The following is a 19,624-nucleotide window of genomic DNA, read 5'->3' as shown; positions in this document are numbered from 1 at the left end:
GCCTGAGCCTTCCTCAGATGGCTCCTGCTGGGTCATACTGACTTTCAAGTAGGAGATCAGACAAGCCATATCAACTCTTGGGGCCTCCCGGGTCCCTGGCTACCCCCAGATTTATCGGGAGGACTGTTATTAGCAAAGCTAATTTGGCACAGAGTGTAGATGGTAGATGGTGGCATTCAATAAGGGCCCCCACTTTCTGCTGGGTCTGCTGTGTCAGTCGTGGACACTCACCCTCTGGCTGTCAGTGGCCACGACACAAGGGCTCCAAGGTGGTGTCTCCTTGCCAGGCTCTGTGCCCTGATCATGTGTGCCAGGTTTGGTATTCATCCTCAGCAGGGGGCTGGGCTGCAGGAGAGGTGGGTGTCATGGCATTGGTGTCTGTGCCCATGGACACAATTGGCAGCCTCAAGGCAATTCAAACACATTGAATTTTACTGCAGAGGGTGCATCTTGGCACAGACGGTGTGAACTGCCGGGCAGCCCTGCTCTCAGGGTGCTTGGCTTGTTTCCTCCACTGTCCCTCCCTTTGCAAGTTTGCAAGAAAAATCTAATGGCATGGCTCTAGTTATTGGATTCATTACCTATTACTGCATAGCAAACAACTACAAACTTAGCAGATTGAAACACATGTTTATTGTCTCAGTAATTGCAGGTCAGGATCTGGCACAGCTTAGCTGGGTTCTCTGCTTCAGGGCTTCACCAGGCTACAATTCAGGTGTTGACTGGGACTGAGAACCATTTAAGGGCGCAACTGGAGAAGGATCCCCTTTCAAGCTCATGTGCTTGTTGGCCATCCTCAGTTCCTAGCCATGTGGGCCTTCCCAACATGGCCACTGGCTTCCTTAAAGCCAGCAAGGGAGGGAGAATGTCCTAAAAAATGACTTCAGCCTCTCTGAGCCTTGAGAGTCTCATGTGCACAAAGGGCACAAGCTGGGCTCTTTGTGGTTTGTGAGGGTCCAATCTTAGCAAGTGTGAAGCAGCCCCCCAAGGCCTGTTGACTCACCTGAAGACAAATAGCAATGAAACATGCACCTCACAGAATCCATGGGAGGGTAAACGGGACAATGTGTGTCACTTGCAAGGTTGTAAAAGCTTCATCCGTTGAAAAACATGGTAAAGGTTTGTTTGTCCATAGCTTCCAGACCAGTGGCCTTCTCCCTAGTCTCTGGGAGGTCAGCTGATCTGGAGCTATGGAGGGCAGGGGTGCCAGGTGGAGGCAGAAAAGGTCTGAGGCTACCTAGGGTTGGTGTGTTGACTGGATGGAAATAATCAGAAGAGCTGATGTTTGTTGATCACCTCCTGGATGCACAATAGCAAATTGGCTCAGTTAATTGTTATCATAACTCTTTAAGATGGGTATCAGTGTTCCCACTTTGCAAATGAGAACACTGAGCTTCAGGGAGGGAAGTCACTTGCCTAGGGTCACACAGCTTGCTTATTCTAGGGCTGGGCTTGATCCTAGCTCTGAAGCTCAGCCTGAGGTCTGGACTGTGAAGATCAATAAAGGAAACCTCACTAAAGTGGGGTGGAGAGGCTAGAAGGGGGAGCCCTACCACTAAACACCAATTACAGGAAGAGTTGTCAATTACAGACCCCAACAGAAGAGTCCCCAACAGGAAAAAATCATCAATCGCAGATCCTAATAGGGAAAAGATGTACATTGCATCTCCTGCAAGAAATCTACTACTTCTGCAACTCTGCTAATGAGAAACTGTCATCACCCTGGATTCTTGCTTCTATCCAATACACATTGGTTTCAAATAACCACTTCCAATTTCCTCCTTCTTCTCCATTAAATAATGTTCCTCAGCTTTGCTGGACTTGCCTATGGTTTTGCAGGAGCGTGCCTGTCCCAAGTTGCAGTTCTCTGCTATTCCTGGATAAACCCATTTTTGCTCTTAAAATAAGTGACTGTTTTATTTTTAAGCTTAGCAGGACTTTCCACAATGCTCTTTCCAGCAGAGGAGGCTGCTTGCAGATTCACCTGCTCAGCAACACAGCGATATTACACTGAATTCTGGGAATGTTCTGGAGTCCTGGCATCCTAGAAGACAGTTGAAGGCCACAGCCTTGTCCAGAAGGGAAGAGCCTGGCAGACCCCTTTGGGATACTTTCAAGATCTGACATTTGATGTTCCTTTGCATATCTGTTGTTTCTATAGAGGAGAGAATGAGTGTAGGGTCAGAAGACCAGTTTGGGTTGATTCTGGGCTTGGAGTTTTGTGCTCTGTGACCTGAGCATGTGCATTTAATCTCAGGAAAGGTGACCTTCTGTTCTTGTATCCAACATCTCTGTCAGTCCATAGCCCTCACTGCAGGGGCTGGGAGTCTGGGAGGCCCAGTCTCATGGAGGAGAGGCTGAAGGTGAGGGGGATGCAGAGGCCTGGGGGTGAGCAGTGAGGGGGCAGGGGAGTCTCCATGATGCAAGCCAGGATCCTGGGAGGACAGACCTGACTCCAGAGTGGAGCTCTGAGAGGCTGGATGAAGCCTGACTGGCTTCATGGCTGAGGATCTGTCTTGGACCCAACTTGCATTTGTGCCCACTGGGGCTCAGTTGACCTGAACCAATCAGTTCTAACACTGTCCTGTCCCCAACCACCTAGCCACACAGCTGAGAAGCCAAAGGGACATCTGAACCATCCTGCTATTTCCAAATCCTGAGCTTCCCTGCTTCATGCTGCCTGTCTCAGCCACAGTCAGGCCCCAGGGCTCAATTAGTAATAGAAATGATGACAGTAAGAGGGAGCAGATTGACAGCTCCCTCTAGGTACTTGCTAGGTACTTTCTCAGCACATTATGACTACTTCCTCACTTGATCCTTGCACCATTACTATAGAGGCAGGAGACTGAGGCAAGAGAGGGTAAGAAGTTGCAAGATGTCCTGCAGAGCAGGGGCCTGGCCCTGGCAGTGTGGCTCTGGCTTCTGGGTCCTTGCTGCTGTCCTCCACCTCCTCCCTGCTTGGCCTAGTGCCTAGCCTGGGGTGTCTGTGCCAGCCTCATTGGCACTGGCCCATCTGGGATGGATGGGGTATGACTCCTGAGCTCTGGTTAGCCTGCAGATGCCAGTTTGGCAATGGGGGCCTCTGATGGTGGCCCAAGTGCGCTGGGACAGATGCAGAAGGGCAGGTGGTGCTGATACACCATCCAGAAGGACTGTTGGCCAAAACATCACAAAGCCTTGCAGAGCAGGGAGTGAGTGGCCTCAGGAGTCTCATGTGTTGTGTGAATGAGAGAGATTTTTGTGTACCTAAACCAGGTATGGAAGAAACAAGAACAAGTTGTTCTTGAGAGGATTACCTGATGGCCTTCTGATACCTTTATGTTCTGCTTGTACTTTCTTTTTTAAAGTCAGTGGTGGTTATCTGAATGGTGAGGTTACAAGACCCTTTTTTGTTCTTGTATTTCTCTGTTCACAGAGAATGTAGTTTACACATTTGTGTGAGGAGAATTTTATCCACATGCTGGCGCTGTGATCCAAGAAATGAGCATAGTGTTCCTTCTGCTGTAGCCACAGACCCATTTAGATTCAGAGGATAGGAAACAAAGCAGACCCCACCTCTCAGTGAGACAGTGTCACTGTCACATCTTAAAAAAAGCATGTGGGAGGGGATACACGGATGTGGGCATCTTTGGAAAGTTATCTGCTTCAAGTGGGTCCAGAAAGAACTCAGGTCTAAACCTCTCCGAAAGGGACCCTCTCTGACTTAACCCATCCAGTGAAGATGCCACCTGTTGCCATTATGCTGGGCATGGACAGGGCAGGGCAGTGGGGCAGTAGGCATGCTGGCCTTGTAGCCAAAGTGTTCAGGAGAGGTTGACACCACCCCAGCTCATGGAATGGGTTCTGATTGGTCCACATCAACTTGGTTTTTTCAGGTGGACAGGTGACTGAGGTGGCCCAGTCAGAGTCCAGTGAAGGACCTATTTCCCATAGTTGAGGAAAGAAAAGCTATCTCCCATTCCTCTATCCTGCTCCCTCTCTTTCTTTCTGTCTTCTTCCCTTGGATGAATAAAACAGTATGTAGTTCCTAGAGCTGCTGGGAACTGTCTTGGTATATAAGGGCAGGCCAGACTGAAGAGAAAGCCATAAGAGGGGAGAACTGTAGAGATTCAAGCATGATAACCCTTGAATCAAACCCATCCTGAGGCTCACATACTGCTAGATTTTCCAAGTATGACTTCCCATAAAATCCCTTACTGTGTAGTCCATTCAAATCGGATTTTCAAGTTGTTTTCTTTTTTCTTAGAATAAAAGGGCCCCAGCTGACATGGATAGGAAGCAGGTTTGTGGCTGGGTCAGATCAAGGGTATGTGCTTTTCAGTGGCCAGCAAACCAGGGAGTGTACCAAAGCTGGCAATGCTGTTTACCAGGAGAACTGAGGCCTTTCTAGTGGTGATGGAAGTCCAGATCAAAGGGTGGAACTGAATTCAGGTGCCACAAGCCTGGTCAGTTTTCAGCAGACTGACGTGGAGTTGATTCTCAGAGGCTGGACACAACCTGTCTTCCTTGTTGCCAGTTCTGTGGCATCTATGTATAGGTGACTTAGAGGCCTGGCATGGCTTCTGACATCCGGTTACCTAAGGTTGCCAGTTAAAATACAGGGCCAAGCTAAATTTCAGAGAATTTCAGAGAAACAACAGATGAATTATTGGTATAAGCATATCCTACATATTGCATGGGACATACTTGAACTAAAAATTATTCACTATCTGAAATTCAAATTTAACTGGGCATCTGTATTTTACTTACCAAATCTGGCAAACTCTACTTTCTGTAGCCTGGTGAACTTTGTAGGACAGAGTTGCTAACTCTCTACACATGATTCTCCTGTGTGGAATGGGGAAGCTATCAGCTTGGGGCTTCAGAGTTCAGGTGGGTCAGCCTGATCAGCTGACCGTACTGGCCAGCTTCAGAGTTCTTGCTTGGTCACCAGAGCAAGAACAGGTACTGACATGGCAGGATGTGTTTCCTTTGCTCCTCTCACCCTTGTGTTTTTTAAGTAAGTATCCTCAGAAGTCCTAATACCTGTGTAGGGACTAGACTCTCCACCTGGCTGTGTCACTATGTCAATGATTCATGACATTAGTTGTGAGCATTTTCAAGAAGGCTGCACCCCTTCAGTCAGATCTAGGTGATGTCTGGAGACCAGAGCTCTGTCAGCAGAACTATCTGTGCCTATCCTGAGGGTGTCTGAGGCCCAGGCTTGGTCCCAAGGAGCTCATCTGGAGGGGAGAACAGGTGTCACTCAGATAGCCAGTGCTGCCCAGCAAGAGCGGAGGGTGGAGCTGCTCACTCTGTCTGAGCTGCTTGGTGGGAACAGGGCAGCGCTGGGCTCTAAGGCAGAACCAGGGTGCTCACTTCCCCAGCTGCTGGGAAGGTCATCCTTGGCTGAAGAGAGCCACCTGTGTCAGGGTCACCCCTTTCCTAGGGGCAGCCTGAACCCCGTTGGCTCATGGCAGGGTATGTCTGCATGCCCACTGCTGCTCCTGAGTTCCAACTGCCCTCACTCCCCACCAGGCTCCTGCTCCTCCAGCACCATCCATCTCATTTGCTCCCCAGGGAACTCATCCATAACAGGTGGGATGCACTGTATCCACAGAAGGGATGTTTAAGTTGGGTTCTGGTGATTAGATAGGAGTGTCCTTGGACAGGAGAGGGGCAAGAGCTGAAGGAAGAGCTCAACTAAGGGCATGGCATGCAGGTGTGGGGAGCTCCTTGTTAGGATAGCCATGCTGCTTCCATATGGCTACTGCTGGGGACAGTGGAGGCCAGTCCAGCCCTTGCCTTGTGATCCTGGATGTTTGGGTCATTCTTGGAGCTGCCTGACCCTAGAAAGGTGTGCTTGGGGGGAACAATTGGTGGTGTTAAGAGTGAGATTTGTTTTATAGTCATCAGCAAGGCTATGTAAGCCTCACCCTGCAGAAGAGTGACAGCAGTGTGACTTGTCACCTGGCACAGGAGAGCCAAGGACCATGTGTAGATTGACTGTGTGTTCACCCTAATTGTTCCCTACCTGCCCTGCTGACATGCCCCCATGAGCTACACCCCCTTGAATAGGGCTTCCAGATCTAAGGGTATGAAAGGGTTTCCTCTTCTCAGAGGTTTTGGAGTTGGGACTCTGGGCAATCCCTGCAAGAGATGGGGGCCAGAGAGGATGAGGAGGTAAAGGCACAGGGCAGGATTCCTTGGTGTCCAGAGCCTAGTGCAACCCCAGGGACATGGGGACTGCTGACAGCTGAGGGAAGGCATCTCACTGACTGGTCTCCCCTCTTCACATTTTTCTGTCCAAAACCAGGTTCTCTGCTCTTTAAGGATTCATGTGATTACACTGAGGGATCACCTGGGTAACCAGGGTAATCCCTCCACCCCAATGTCCTTAATCACATCTGCAAAGTCCCTTTTGCCCTGTAAAGTGCCATATTAATGTGTCTCGGGGTCAGGGCATGGGCATCTCTGGGACCATTACTGTGTTAGCCACAGGGTGTGTCAGGAAGAGGAAGACCCCCTTTCATGGCTGCCAAGCTTAGGGCTACCCCCACACTGGATGGGCACCTTTGTGGCCTGCAAGGTGGCAGACAAAGAGCTGGTAGGCCTCTGGGGGCATGTCCCCTGGCTCCACTGTCTCATAAGCCACTTAAATTTCATCCTTATCTCTTGGGGAAGGTCTTGTGCTAAGTCCCCTGGAAAAGACCTAAGACAAAGGTTGGAGTGTACCCAGCATATCAGGGAGGCGATTCCAGGGAGAGACACATACACATAACAGACAGCGGCCAGACCATAAGTGACAATAGAATCTGACCCACAACTTGCAGCACCAACCCAGGAAGCCAGACCACAACCTCTGTAGCAATTGGACCAACGGTCAGACTTGGTCAATAACTGCCAGCTTCCCCAATTTTTGTCCCTGTATCCAACTTAGCATCAACCAGAGAAAAAAGGAATATGCTTCCCTAACCAGTCACATAGGATGTGCTACATCTGATTGCCTGCCTGCAGTGCCCCCAGGCAAACTTGAAGCCTTCCCCTTTTCCCATCATAGAGCTCTCCCACTCCCCAGCTGGCACTCCAGACTCTGCCACATGCAGGAGATGGTAGCTCACCTCCCCTGCTATAACAAGTTCTGAAAATGTAGCATTTTCTTGTTCTCATTTGGGTAGTCTTTGTTTATTTCCACAATAAGAGATGTGGGTGGAAGAGTGAGGTAGGGACACAGCATACAGGGTGGGCTAATAAGCGGGTTCTCACTGGGCATCTGGGGGTCTCAGAGCTAGTGCCCTGGAGGGTGAGGAAGCTATAGGGTCATGGGCTGAGGGCTGTCCTGGGAATGGTAAGAGAGTACCCGGGGCAGAGTTGGTGCTTGCGGTGTCCCTCTGTCAGCACTGAGGCACTGGGATGTGGGTGGGGCCCCAAGAGCACCTGCTTCCAGCATAGGTAGCTTTCAGGGTGATTCTTGGTTTTCATGGTGGCTGCTTATCAGAGTAGCCCCGCAAACTTGGTAGAAATGCAGCCTATTTGCTCCTCAGTGCATCCCCATTCTGTGGATCTGGGTGTGGAGCTGGGAATGAACATTTTAAAAGCTCCTAAGGATAGACCCTCCTACTTAGCTATGTCTCCACATGGTTCTCGGGCCAACTGCCCACTAGACATACCTGCCTCATGGCCCTGATTTGCCTCTGGTGTTTACTCTCCTCATTTTTCACAGAATGATTGCTGACTTAAATGGAGATGGCATCTCTGTTTCAATCCCCCTTCTGCGACTGGCAACCCGTTTATTACTGCATTAATTAAGTGCCCCAGGTGTATCTTCCCTCAGGCATCTATAATTCTCAGGTGTCATTCATTGGCTCTATGCTGACATGGAACCATGGATAACATATCTCACTGGCTTTTCTTCTACCATTAGTTTCTACAGCTCTTGTATGAAATTTCCAGATTGTAATTCCAGGACTCTAATTTGGTCCATCTTGATCCAACCCCCCTCATATGGGAGAATCTAGGGTTGGTTCTACCACTTCTCTCCCTCACTTTTGTTTGATCATTAGTGATCTTTTACTCTTGCAGGGGAATCTGCTGAGATATGTACCCTTCCAGTGCCTCTGGTATTGATCCAACCCTAGGGCTGGCTGGATTTACACTGTTGTGTGTGCTAGGACTTTGTGTCAGAGAACCACAAGTCCAGGGTCAAAGGATGGTTATTAAATGAAGTTCTTCACTTGACTTCTTCCCACAACATTTTATTAGAAAATTTTTCAGAAATGTTGAACGAATTGTTCAGCGGACACTCATATGCCCACCCTCTAGTTAATCCACAATTACCCTTTTCTACATTTGCTCTATGATCCATCTATCCATCCATCAGTTTGTCTTATTACTTTCGTGCATTACAAAGTAAGTCGTGCTTCAGTTGATGTTGAGTCCCAGGGACTCCACTCTGCCCAGTGATTGCTTGGCCCTTGTTTAAACTTCCCTGGAGATGGGAAACTCACTACCTGATATGATTCCCCATTACATCTACTCTGGCTGTCACCAAGTTCCCTTCTGTGCAAGGGGTCCAATGGCAAGCCCTCCCAGGTGTGACTATTCAAAAGAAAGACACTGAGAGGAACAAAGGGTCAGAATTCACTGGAGTTGTTACAGCCTGGTTTTTGGGCCCTGCTCTAGGACTTCCCATGAAGGAGGTGGCTGGTAGGGTCTGAGAATGTGCATTACTAACAAGCTCCCAAGCGTGCCTGATTTGGCTCATCTAGGACCCCACTTTGAGAATTGCTGGTCTAAGCTTACACAGCAACCTGGAGGTACAATTATCCCTAAAACAACTGGCTAACCAGAGTCTTGGGTGTCCCTTTGGAATAGATCTGGAAACATGCTTCTGCTCTGAAAGTGCCACAGTCTTTACCTCAAGGGAAGCCATGCCATCCCTCTCCTGATGGCCTTGAATGCACCTGGTTGCTGGCCAGGGGATGGGGCAGGTGCCTTCACTGAGCCAACTTGCTCCCGACTTGTGTGTGGTTTCTTTGCAGGCTGTGTCTGCTGGTGCTGGCATGGGTCCCCCCCAGTGGCTTCTTTGGCTTTCTTCTTCACCTGGGTGTACACTGGCTCCACTGACCATCCAGGGATGGGATCCTGCCCAGGGAGAGGCATCATCATTCGACCTGGATGAACTGGTGCACACAATAACCTTTGTTTCCTTTATTTCCTCTCTGCCCAAAGCTAAATGTTCTGTAAAAAAGCAAATGTGTGTCTCCGAGGTTGCCTTTGCCTCTGTCGGCAGACTAGGGATGCTGTCTTTCACACTCTACTTTTGCAAATTAAGTCGTTTAAGAAAGAGTAAACTTGTGTTAGTTGTTGACGGCTTATTAGTATCCATCTAGATGGCCTGGCTAGGGATAGGTGTGAATTTCATTAATTTCCCCCATGCTTTTGGGGTTTGGCTTCAACTCAAAGGTCTTTCTTGAACGACCTCTTGTGAGAGCTTTAATTAACTCTTGCCAGTGTCAATATGTTTTATTACCTTCTGCAGACTGCAGCCTTCCCCCATGACTAATTTACTCAGATGTTTGGGGCCTTGGTAATGAAGGCAGGAGCTCTGTGCAGACGCTGAAGTGGATTAAATCACTTCATGGGCTCCAGTTCTAGGGCAGTTCCTCTCCATCAGAGGTGATAATGGAGGGTCACTCCTCTCTGGGAGGAGGTGTGCACCCCAGCAGACTCTAAGCCTATGGTGAGTAATGCTCCTGTGAGGCCAGAGAAAAGTCCCAGAGGCAGCAGTCAAGACATAGGTTTATTGGAGAACTTACATAAAGCCCAGGAGCGGCTGGCTGGATAAAGCTGCTGGGACCCTTACAGTAAGCATTTATAGCACAGCTACTGAGCCTAGTGACTCTCTGTAGCCCCTCCCTCCTTGCACCACCAGCACTCCAGGGAGATCAAGGCCTGCCACCTGGGCAGTCTTTGTCACAAGGGAGACACTCCGGGTTGTCCACCCCTGGGAAGCACTGACCTTGAATGATAAAAAACATGTTATTCTGCACATTCTGCTTGATGGGAATAGAGAGGGAGGACAGGATCTCCATGTTCTCAAGATAGGGAGTAACAGGGGCATTCAGGGTATGTCTGTACCAACTAGCCATCCAGCATGTTCCATACAAGAGGGCACCCTGAAGTTTTAGTCAGTTTTGTTGCATCAGAAACAGAGAGGCTGAGCTGGTCATATGACCTTGGGTGTGGCCTTTGAGATCACAGACATGGGGTCCAGGACTTGAATTCAGGTCCCTGCCATCACTTAAAAGCTGTGGGGTGTGGCATATTCATCCCTGCCTTGGGACCCCTTTCCCTCTATTTGATAGTGTGGGTAGGAATCTTGCCCCTCAGAAGGCCAGATGTGGGGGGCATCATTTCAGCCACAGTGGATGTGGAGTAGCTGACCTCCATTGGTTTGGTGGGCTGGGGTCTGTGGAGGTGTGGCTGCTGGGGTAGAAGAGAAGCAGGGATCTGGCTGTCACAGTCCCCTCCAGCAACCACATTCTAGGGTACACCTGCAGCTCCTTGTGTCTCTGCCCACAGGACATGAAGGGCTGGGGGGAAACACCCTTCTGAGGAGAACCTTCCCTAGTCTTAGAGCCCCCACAGATAGAGCCCAGGGGCCCATGGTGGCCACCAACCTTCCTCTTTCCTGGCCTTTTCTTCTGACCTCACATCCTTGGAAACTACTGGCTGTCATGTCCTTTCAACATCTGCTGAAACAATATCCTTTCATCGGGAAACCCATGAAGGACAGGAGTGTCAGAGGTGGGACAGAGGTGGGACAGCATGAGATTAAAGAGCCTCAAGGACATGGAGCCCTGCGGGGGTGGGGGGCAGACGTGGGAGGTTGTGGAGAAAATGAGAGAAGAACTATTGAAAACTTCATTGAAAACCCAGACGTGTAACACCCAATACTCAGAACTCAGGTGATAAAACCCAGGATCCTGGACCAGGAGGCAAGTAGTCACTGCCCTGCAGACACAGGCCCATGTAGCAGGTAGAGGCATGTAGGGTTGGGATACCTCAGCCCTCTGAGGCTGCATCCCCAAATCCAAGTTAATCCAAATGTTGATCTTTGAGGTTATTTGGATTTGATTGAGGTAAAATTCACGTACAGTGAATTGAATGTAAGGCTGTAAGTAAATGATTCCATGAGACTTGAGAAATCCATACACTCAGGTACCTGGCACCCAGTGGAGACAGTGAGCATTCCACCCTCCGGAAGCCCCTGCAATGTCTGCCCTCTCCCGAGGCACCAGGCATTCTGGTTCCTCACCACAGACCAGCCTTTCCCATCAGCTCCACGTCCAACAGAATTGCAGAGGTGACACTTCTGTCCCACTTCTTTTGTGTCATAACGTTCTTGAGGTTGAAGATGCTTGCTTGTATGGAGTGTTTGTTCCTTTTTATTGGGGAGTATTCCATTCTGTGAACAGACCACATTTTGTTTGTTCAGGTACTTGTTGATGTACATGACATTTTTTTCCAGGTGTTAGCTATCATGAGAAATGCTGATATAAATGTTCTTATACAATTTGTTCATTATGTAGACATATGATTTCATTTCTCTTGGGGACATCATTTCCCTGAGTCATCATGTGGGTGTATATTTAAGTTCACAAAAAACTGCCAGACGCTTCTCCAAATTGGCTGTACCATTTTCACTCCCAAGAAGGGTGCGTGAGTTCCTGGTGCTCCACATCCTCACCAGCACTTGCTACTGTCAGTCTTTTTAGTTTTAGTCATTTTGGTGGGTGCATAACAGCATCTCATTGTGGATATAATTTGCAATTTTCTGACAACTAATGGTGTCGATCATCTTTTCATATACTTAATTCTGTGTATCTTATTTTGTGAAGCATTTGTTCATGTTTTTTTGCTCATATTTAAAAACTGTGCATTTAGTTATTTTGAGAGAGAGGGGAAGAGAGAGGGAGTGGGGGAAGGGCAGAGAGAGAGGGAGAGAGAGACTCTCAAGCAGGCTCTGTGCTCTTAGCACAGAGCCTGATGTGGGGCTCAATCTCATGAACTGTGAGATGGTGACCTGGGCCAAAATCAAGAGTCAGACACTTAACTGACAGAGCCACCCAGGTGCCCTGTTATTTACTCATTTTAAAACTGGATTGTCTTATGGAAAACAGTATGGAGGTTCTTCAAAACATTAAAAATAGAACTAACCTACAACCCAGCAATTGCACTACTAGGTATTTATCCAAGGGATACAGGTGTGCTGTTTCGAAGGGGCACATGCACCCCAATGTTTATAGCAGTGCTATTGACAATAGCCAAAGTATGGAAAAAGCCCAAATGTCCATCAATGGATGAATGGATAAAGAAGATGTGGTATGTATGTACACACACACACACACACACACACACACACACACACAAACAAAATGGAGTATGACTCGGCAATCAAAAAGAATGAAATCTTGCCATTTACAGCTATGTGGATAGGGTATTATGTTAAGCAAAATTAGAGAAAGACAATTACTATATGACTTCACTGATATGAGGAATTTAAGATACAAAACAGAAGAACATAAGGGAAGGGAAGCAAAAATAATATAAAAACAGGGAGGGGGACAAAACATAAGAGACTTTTAAATACAGAGAATAGAGGGTTGCTAGAGGGGTTGTGGGAGGGGGGATGGGCTAAATGGGTAAGGAGCATTAAGGAATCTACCCCTGAAATCATTGTTGTGCTATATGCTAACTAATGTGGATGCAAATTAAAAAATAAATTAATTTAAAAATAATAAAATTGGATTGTATTTTAAATTATTAATTTGTATTTATTTATATATTCTTTTTTTTTAATATATTTTTTAACATTTATTTATTTTTGAGACAGAGAGAGACAGAGCATGAACGGGGGATGGTCAGAGATAGAGGGAGACACAGAATCCGAAACAGGCTCCAGGCTCCCCTGATGCGGGGCTCGAACCCACGGACCATGAGATCATGACCTGAGCTGAAGTCGGACGCTTAAGCAACTGAGCCACCCGGGCGCCCCTATATATTCTTTATATAAATCATTTATTAGGTATACCTAGTGCATAGTTTCTCCTAGCCTGTAGCTTGTCTTTTCATCATCTAAATGTTGCCTTCATAAACTGAAGTTTTTAATTTTGATGAGTGCATTGTACTTTTTAGATGGAGGTGTAATTAGACTCTTGGAGCTGGGTTTGTAACTTTAGGATTTTAAATTATTCTCATCTTGGGGCACCTGGGTGGCTCCATTGGTTGAGCGTCTGACTTTGGCTCAGATCATGATCTTGCGGTTTGTGGGTTCGAGCTCCGAGTAGGGCTCTGTGCTGACAGCTCAGAGTCTGGAGCCTGTTTCGGATTGTCTCCCTCTCTCTCTCTGCCCCTCCCATGCTCATGCTCTGTCTCTCTCTGTCTCTCAATAATAAATGTTAAAAAAAATTAAATTATTCCCATCACACACACACACACACACACACACACCCTTTACCCCAAGGTAACCTGTATTGGCAGCTTCCTATGTATCCTTCCACATCTGTTTCCATGCTCCTACCAACATATACTGATGTATGAGATTTTTTTTTTTTTTTTTACTTAAATGGGAGCACACTATAGACCAAGGAAACTATTCTTCTCATTTAACAGTACACTGACCAACAGGTACATGAAAAGACTTGTCAGAATGGCTATTATAAAAAGGACAAGAAGTGTTGAGGATGTAGAGAAAAGGGAACCTCCATGCATTGTTGGTAGGAATGTAAATTGGTGCAACAACTATGGAAATGGTATTGTGGTTCCTCAAAAATTAAAAATAGAACTACCATACTGCCCCATAATTCCACTTTTGGTAATTTATCTGAAGAAAACAAGAACACTGAACACTAACTCAAAAAGATATCTGCATCCCCATGCTCACTGTAGCATTATTCACAATAGACAGGATATGGAAGCAACCCAAGTGTCCACTGATAGATGAATGGAATATATATATATGTGTATATATATATGTATATATATACCATATATTATATACCATATATATATATGGTATATAATCCATTATAGGGTATATATATATAGGATATATAATCCATTTTATATATATATATATATATATATATGTAAAATTATACAGCCACAAAGAAGAAGGAAATATATATATATAATAATATAAATTATATATAATACAATACATATTATAATATATAACATATATTATAATATAATATAATAAATAATATATTATATATATATTATATAAGGAAATATAATATATTATTCAGCCACAAAGAAGAAGGAAATCTTGCCATAGGCAATAACATGAACGAACCCTAATCTGTTAAGTGAAATAGGCAGAGAAAGCAAATACTGTCTGATTTCATTTATATGGAAAATCTAAAAAGAAAAAAAAATAAAAAGAAAACCAAGCTCATAGATACAGAGAACAGATTGGTATTTGTCAGAGGTGGGGGGGTAGGATGAGAGAAATGGGTACAAGGGGTTGTCAAAAGATTAAAAAAAAGAAAGACTAAGGCTAGCATAAGTATAACAAAACTGAAAGGGTTAGCGGGGGCCCAAATGTTTGGTAGATTTCTCCACCAGATAATGCACATTGTTTTATTTTTCGCTAGTTTGACGAACATTTTGCCATTTTTTTACACTGTATAGGAAAAACTGAACTATAACTTACATTTTATGACATGGGAAACCGATTTCAAATGCAGTGTTGAAATTCATTTATTATGAAATTTGACATACACACTTGAAGGACACCTAAACATGTGGACTGAACAAAGAATGAAACCACAGCAAGCGCTTTTGCAGCTAAGACCGAACCAGGTTGCGAGTGAGTGTTGCCAGGACCCCTGTACACTTCTGCACATCATATCCACTCCAGGGATATATCCCTGTGCAAAAATATCACAAACAAGAAAACACATTTTTTTCCCTGACCATTTTGTTATGCCATTTTAAATTATATTCAAGACTGTGCTGCTTTAGAAATACTTCTGTTAAAACACAGACATAGGAAATGGAAATTAAGGACAAAATAACAGGCTGCAAAAAATAAACAAAGACAAAATGATAGGTGGGTTTATCCACTGAGGCTAGAGGCAGAGATCTCAACCATTTCTTTTTGGTTGCTGTTTAGTATTCCAGAGAATGAATATACAACCATTGATTTAACCCCTCTCTTTTTAACGACTTTTCTCTCTTTCTGCCGCTGGACATTCGGGTTGTTTCCAACGTCTTGCCACCTCAAACAACGCACACAAGTGAACCAATGAACACACCAAGTGCACAGCTCTGCGAAGCCTGTTGTTTTTTTCCTGTGGGATAAATTCCAACAATGAGATCGTTGGGTCATGGAGTGTGTGTATTTTGAAACTTAACAGCTACTGCAGATTACTTCCCCAAAAGGCCATAGGAATTCACAAGCTGTAGGTGAGGTTCTGTGTCCCTGTGTCTGCAAGCACAAGGTGTTGTTGCTGAACTCATTTTTCAGACTCACGAGTAAGAAAACTCTTATCTCACTGCAGCCCAATCATGCTTTTCTATTAACTCATTTAAAAACTGATTTTTAAAATTTATGTACTTTTTTTCTGTTCAGAAATGGTTTTCTTTTTTTATTCTCCCCTTTTTCCTCTCCAGCATTTTCTCTTGCTCTTCACCTTGTTATTTCTCAAATGACATGTTTCAGACATGTTTCAGATGTGTTTAAACATGTCCCAGGAGATCCTCGATTCGCAGTTATTTTTATGTGTGATTTCCTCCAGTTGTCAAGCCTTGCTTACAGAGCAGTGTGCCTGCTCGTGAGCTCCCTGGGGATTCAGCATCAGCATTTCTAGGTAAAACTTTTATCACGGCCTGCTATGTAGGAAACTCTTCAGTTTTGTAATTGGGTCCAAGGGTTCTGAATGCATTTTCTTTTTCGAGAACTGATCCTGTCTGAGATCAAATGCATATTGCCTGAATCTGAACTTCCTGTGTGGAGGCTAAGCTGATTTCTGAGCATTTCTTCTCATGGCTGGGAGAGGCTCCTGGCCTCTGTGGAAGCAGCACAACCCCCCCCCCCCCCCCCCCCCCCGCAGCACCGTGATATCCCAGCCAACTACCAGAGGGGTCTCTGTGCCCTGTGGGGGCAACAGACCCTTCGATGGCAGTGAGCAGGTGTGCAGGTTGGGTCATGCTGCCCCATTCACAGGGAGAGAGGCAAGCAGACTCAGAGCTACCACATTGCTGGCCACAGGCAAATGGAAGTTTAGGGAGAGTCTTGGACCTTCTGAGTACCTTTCTCCTCATCGACTCTGGATAACTTTTGAAGAACTTCAGAGAAAACCAAACCACAGAAGTTTCTTTCTTTCAGTGTTGCTGAGATGTAGTTGACATGCAGCACTGTGTAAATTTAAGGTGTATAGCAAGGTGTAATGTCTTAGCTTACATGTGTCGTGAAATGAGGACCATAGTAAGTTCAGTTAATACCCATCATCTATACAGAGTGGGTGGGGGGAAGAAGAAAGGATAATTAAAAAAATGTTTTTTGCTTTTTCCCTTGTGATGACAATTTTTAGGATCTACTCTCATAGCAACTTTCAAATATACCAACAGCAGTGTTAACTATAGTCCTCATGTGTACATCCACAGTACTTATATCACTGGAAATTTTTACCTTTTGACCCCCTTCATCTGTTCCCCCACCACCCCTGCCTCTGGTAACCACATGTCTGATCTTGTTTCATATGAGGTTTTTTTTTTTTTTTTAAGATTCCACATATAAGTGAAATCATACAGTATTTGTCTTTCTCTGACTTATTTTGATGAGGAGAACAAAGGCAAGAAAAAGGTAGCCAAAACTAAATTTCCTTACAGCTGGCTGATACCTGAAACATGCAGAGCATTACATTCTGCAAGGAACTCATGGCTGCCCTTATGTCTTAATGGTTATGTTTTATTAAAGACTAAGAGTAACCTTATCTTAATAGCTAGTCCCTCAAGGTCCTGAAAGTCTTGCTTCCAAATTCCTTACAGACTTAGGTTATCCCTAACCTCCACTAATTAAAAAGTATATAATCAGTCACTCGTCACAACCCTAGTGCAGCTCTTTCTTCCCAGGGGTCCTGTCCTTGTGGAGTAATAAAATCATCTTTTTTGCATCAAAAACATCTTAAGAATTCTTTCTTGGTCATTTGCTCTAGAACCCAAACTTCAAATCACATCAATTTCATTTAGCTCAGTACCCTCAAGGTCCATCCATGCTGCCACAAATGACAGTGTTTCCTTCTTGTTTAGGATGAATAGTATTCCATCCTGTGGTGTCTCTCTCACTCTCTCTCTCTCTCATCTATCTATCTATCTATCTATCATCTATCATCTATCTATCATCTATCTGTATCTATCATCTATATCTATCTATCTATCTATCTATCTATCATCTATCATCTATCTATCATCTATCTGTATCTATCATCTCTATCTATCTATCTATCTATCTATCATCTATTGCCTATCATCTATATATCTATATCTATCATCTATATCTATCTATCGATCGCTCTATCATCAGATTATGTGTTATGTAGAAAATTTGAATTATTATACCAGAGAATATAACAACTATAAGAAAACTTGTGTATAGTCTCACAATCCACAGATATCCCACAGTAAGTAATTAACACACACACACACAAACACATATATATTTAAGCATTTTATATATATTTAAAATTTGTCTCACATTGTATGTCCAATTCTCTTTAAATAAAAAATCATGTGCACAATTTTCACACCAGCAAAGTAAGCAGCAGGATGCAGAAACTCTGAGAAGGGCCAATTTCACGTACCCTCTGTTCCCAACTAAATTCAGAGCCCAGTCATACCCATACATGATGTTCCCTGATCCTACCCTCTGCCTGAATGTGGGGTTCATTAACCCCCAAATCTCCAGAGCCCCAGAGCTGCCTCTGGGTGGCCCTCCACGTTCTGATAGACAAGACAGAGAGGAGAAGGTAACGCAAGCAAGCTCACATTGGTTATGAAGGGATGTGACACAGCAGCTACCAGTGCAAGTTCCAGACTCAGACATCCTGGGTTCAGAGGTCCTGCTTTGCCACCACTGGCTGCTGACCTCAGGCAGGTTACATGACCATTTTGTGCTGTGGTGTTCACAGCCATAAAATGCAGGTAATCACAGCACGTACCTCACGAGATGGAAATGTTGTGAGGGTTAACATGAGCTTAAATTGCATAGAAGAGGATCCAAACACATTAAGTGCTCAATAAACAGTGCTCATCATAACCCCATTTGGGAGATGCAAGACATGGCTGCCTTTTCTGGGAAAGGCACAGAGACCTAGCAAGCCCTCAACTTTTCATGCTGGCTGTGTCCTGTGAGAAGGGGACACCACAGAGCAGAGTCAGGGAGTCAGGGGTCCCAGGGAACAACATTCCCAAGGAGCCTTACCACTGGGTGAGAAGATAGCCCTGGGCTCCTCCTTTAAGAGTGACATTGACTAAATCAGTCAAGAAAGCAATCCCAAAGCCAGACTAAGCATGGAGTGACAATCTATTTCCAGTCCACTGAAAATAAGGTCTGCCAACTAAGATGAGACAGCTAAAGGCGTTAACTCGAATTTGGAAATATCATGGAAGGGAAGTTGGGGCAGCCAACTCCTGGGACCCTCTCAGACATGCAGATTTGGGGACTCCAGTCACAGACCCTGTGAGTCATGTTGAGGACAGTGTGTTTCCTGAGTGTCCTGTAACCACCTGTCTTTCCCGTGGGGTCTGCTTCTAACAGTCAACACTCAGTGTGGGAAACTGGTCTGAAGCCAGATCAAGACAAACCAGCTGTGAAAGCTCTTGTTGAGACTACATCTCCCAGTGGAGGGAATCAGGTGGTATTAGGACTCACTGTCTGACAGCAGAGTGGAGGGCATATGTTCCCAAGCCATCCTCAGAGAGCCTCAAGTCTATGGCACCCTGAAAAGATCCCAGCTTCTCATAACTTCCTCTTTGTTAAGCTAGAGTTGGGATTGTCTCCCTTGAATGAAGTGTCCTTGAGAAGAGCTAAGACCTTGGGAGAAGCTGCCTTGGAGGTACCCCATTCTCCTGGCTGCCTGGACTTGCATAGTCCTCATGGAAAGAATTAGCATTTATGGAGCACCAGACAGACTTGGTGCTCCATACCCTGTGGCCAATCCTCAGAAAAACCTGTGAAGGTAGTTGTCTTGTCCACTTTACAGTCAGGCCAGGGAGAATGAATGATGAAGCTTTCTTCAATAAAAATTACAATTTTAAAGAATACTTAATGACATGGATAAATAGTAATGATATAACGTTAAGTAAGAGAGAATTCCCAGAAAAGTCTGTAGAGCTCAGAGGGAGGAATGCTGATTCTAAGTCTTGGCCCCAAATTCTTTCTGGGCTGAAAAAGCACACCTGTGGAGTCTCATAGGGGCTGAGCAAGGGACCATGGTAGGTGAGGTTCAAGCTCAAGAGGGATCAGGTGGCATGCATGGAACCAGGCTCTGCCCTCTGGCCCTCTCCTTTCTGAGACTCCTGGAATAGTGAATGCACTGACGCGGTTCTCTGGCCTCCTGTACTCTCTGGAGTT

This window comes from Leopardus geoffroyi, chromosome A3 (assembly GCF_018350155.1).
Source record: "Leopardus geoffroyi isolate Oge1 chromosome A3, O.geoffroyi_Oge1_pat1.0, whole genome shotgun sequence".
Classification (NCBI taxonomy): domain Eukaryota; kingdom Metazoa; phylum Chordata; class Mammalia; order Carnivora; family Felidae; genus Leopardus; species Leopardus geoffroyi.
Note: the sequence above shows the minus strand (reverse complement) of the source record.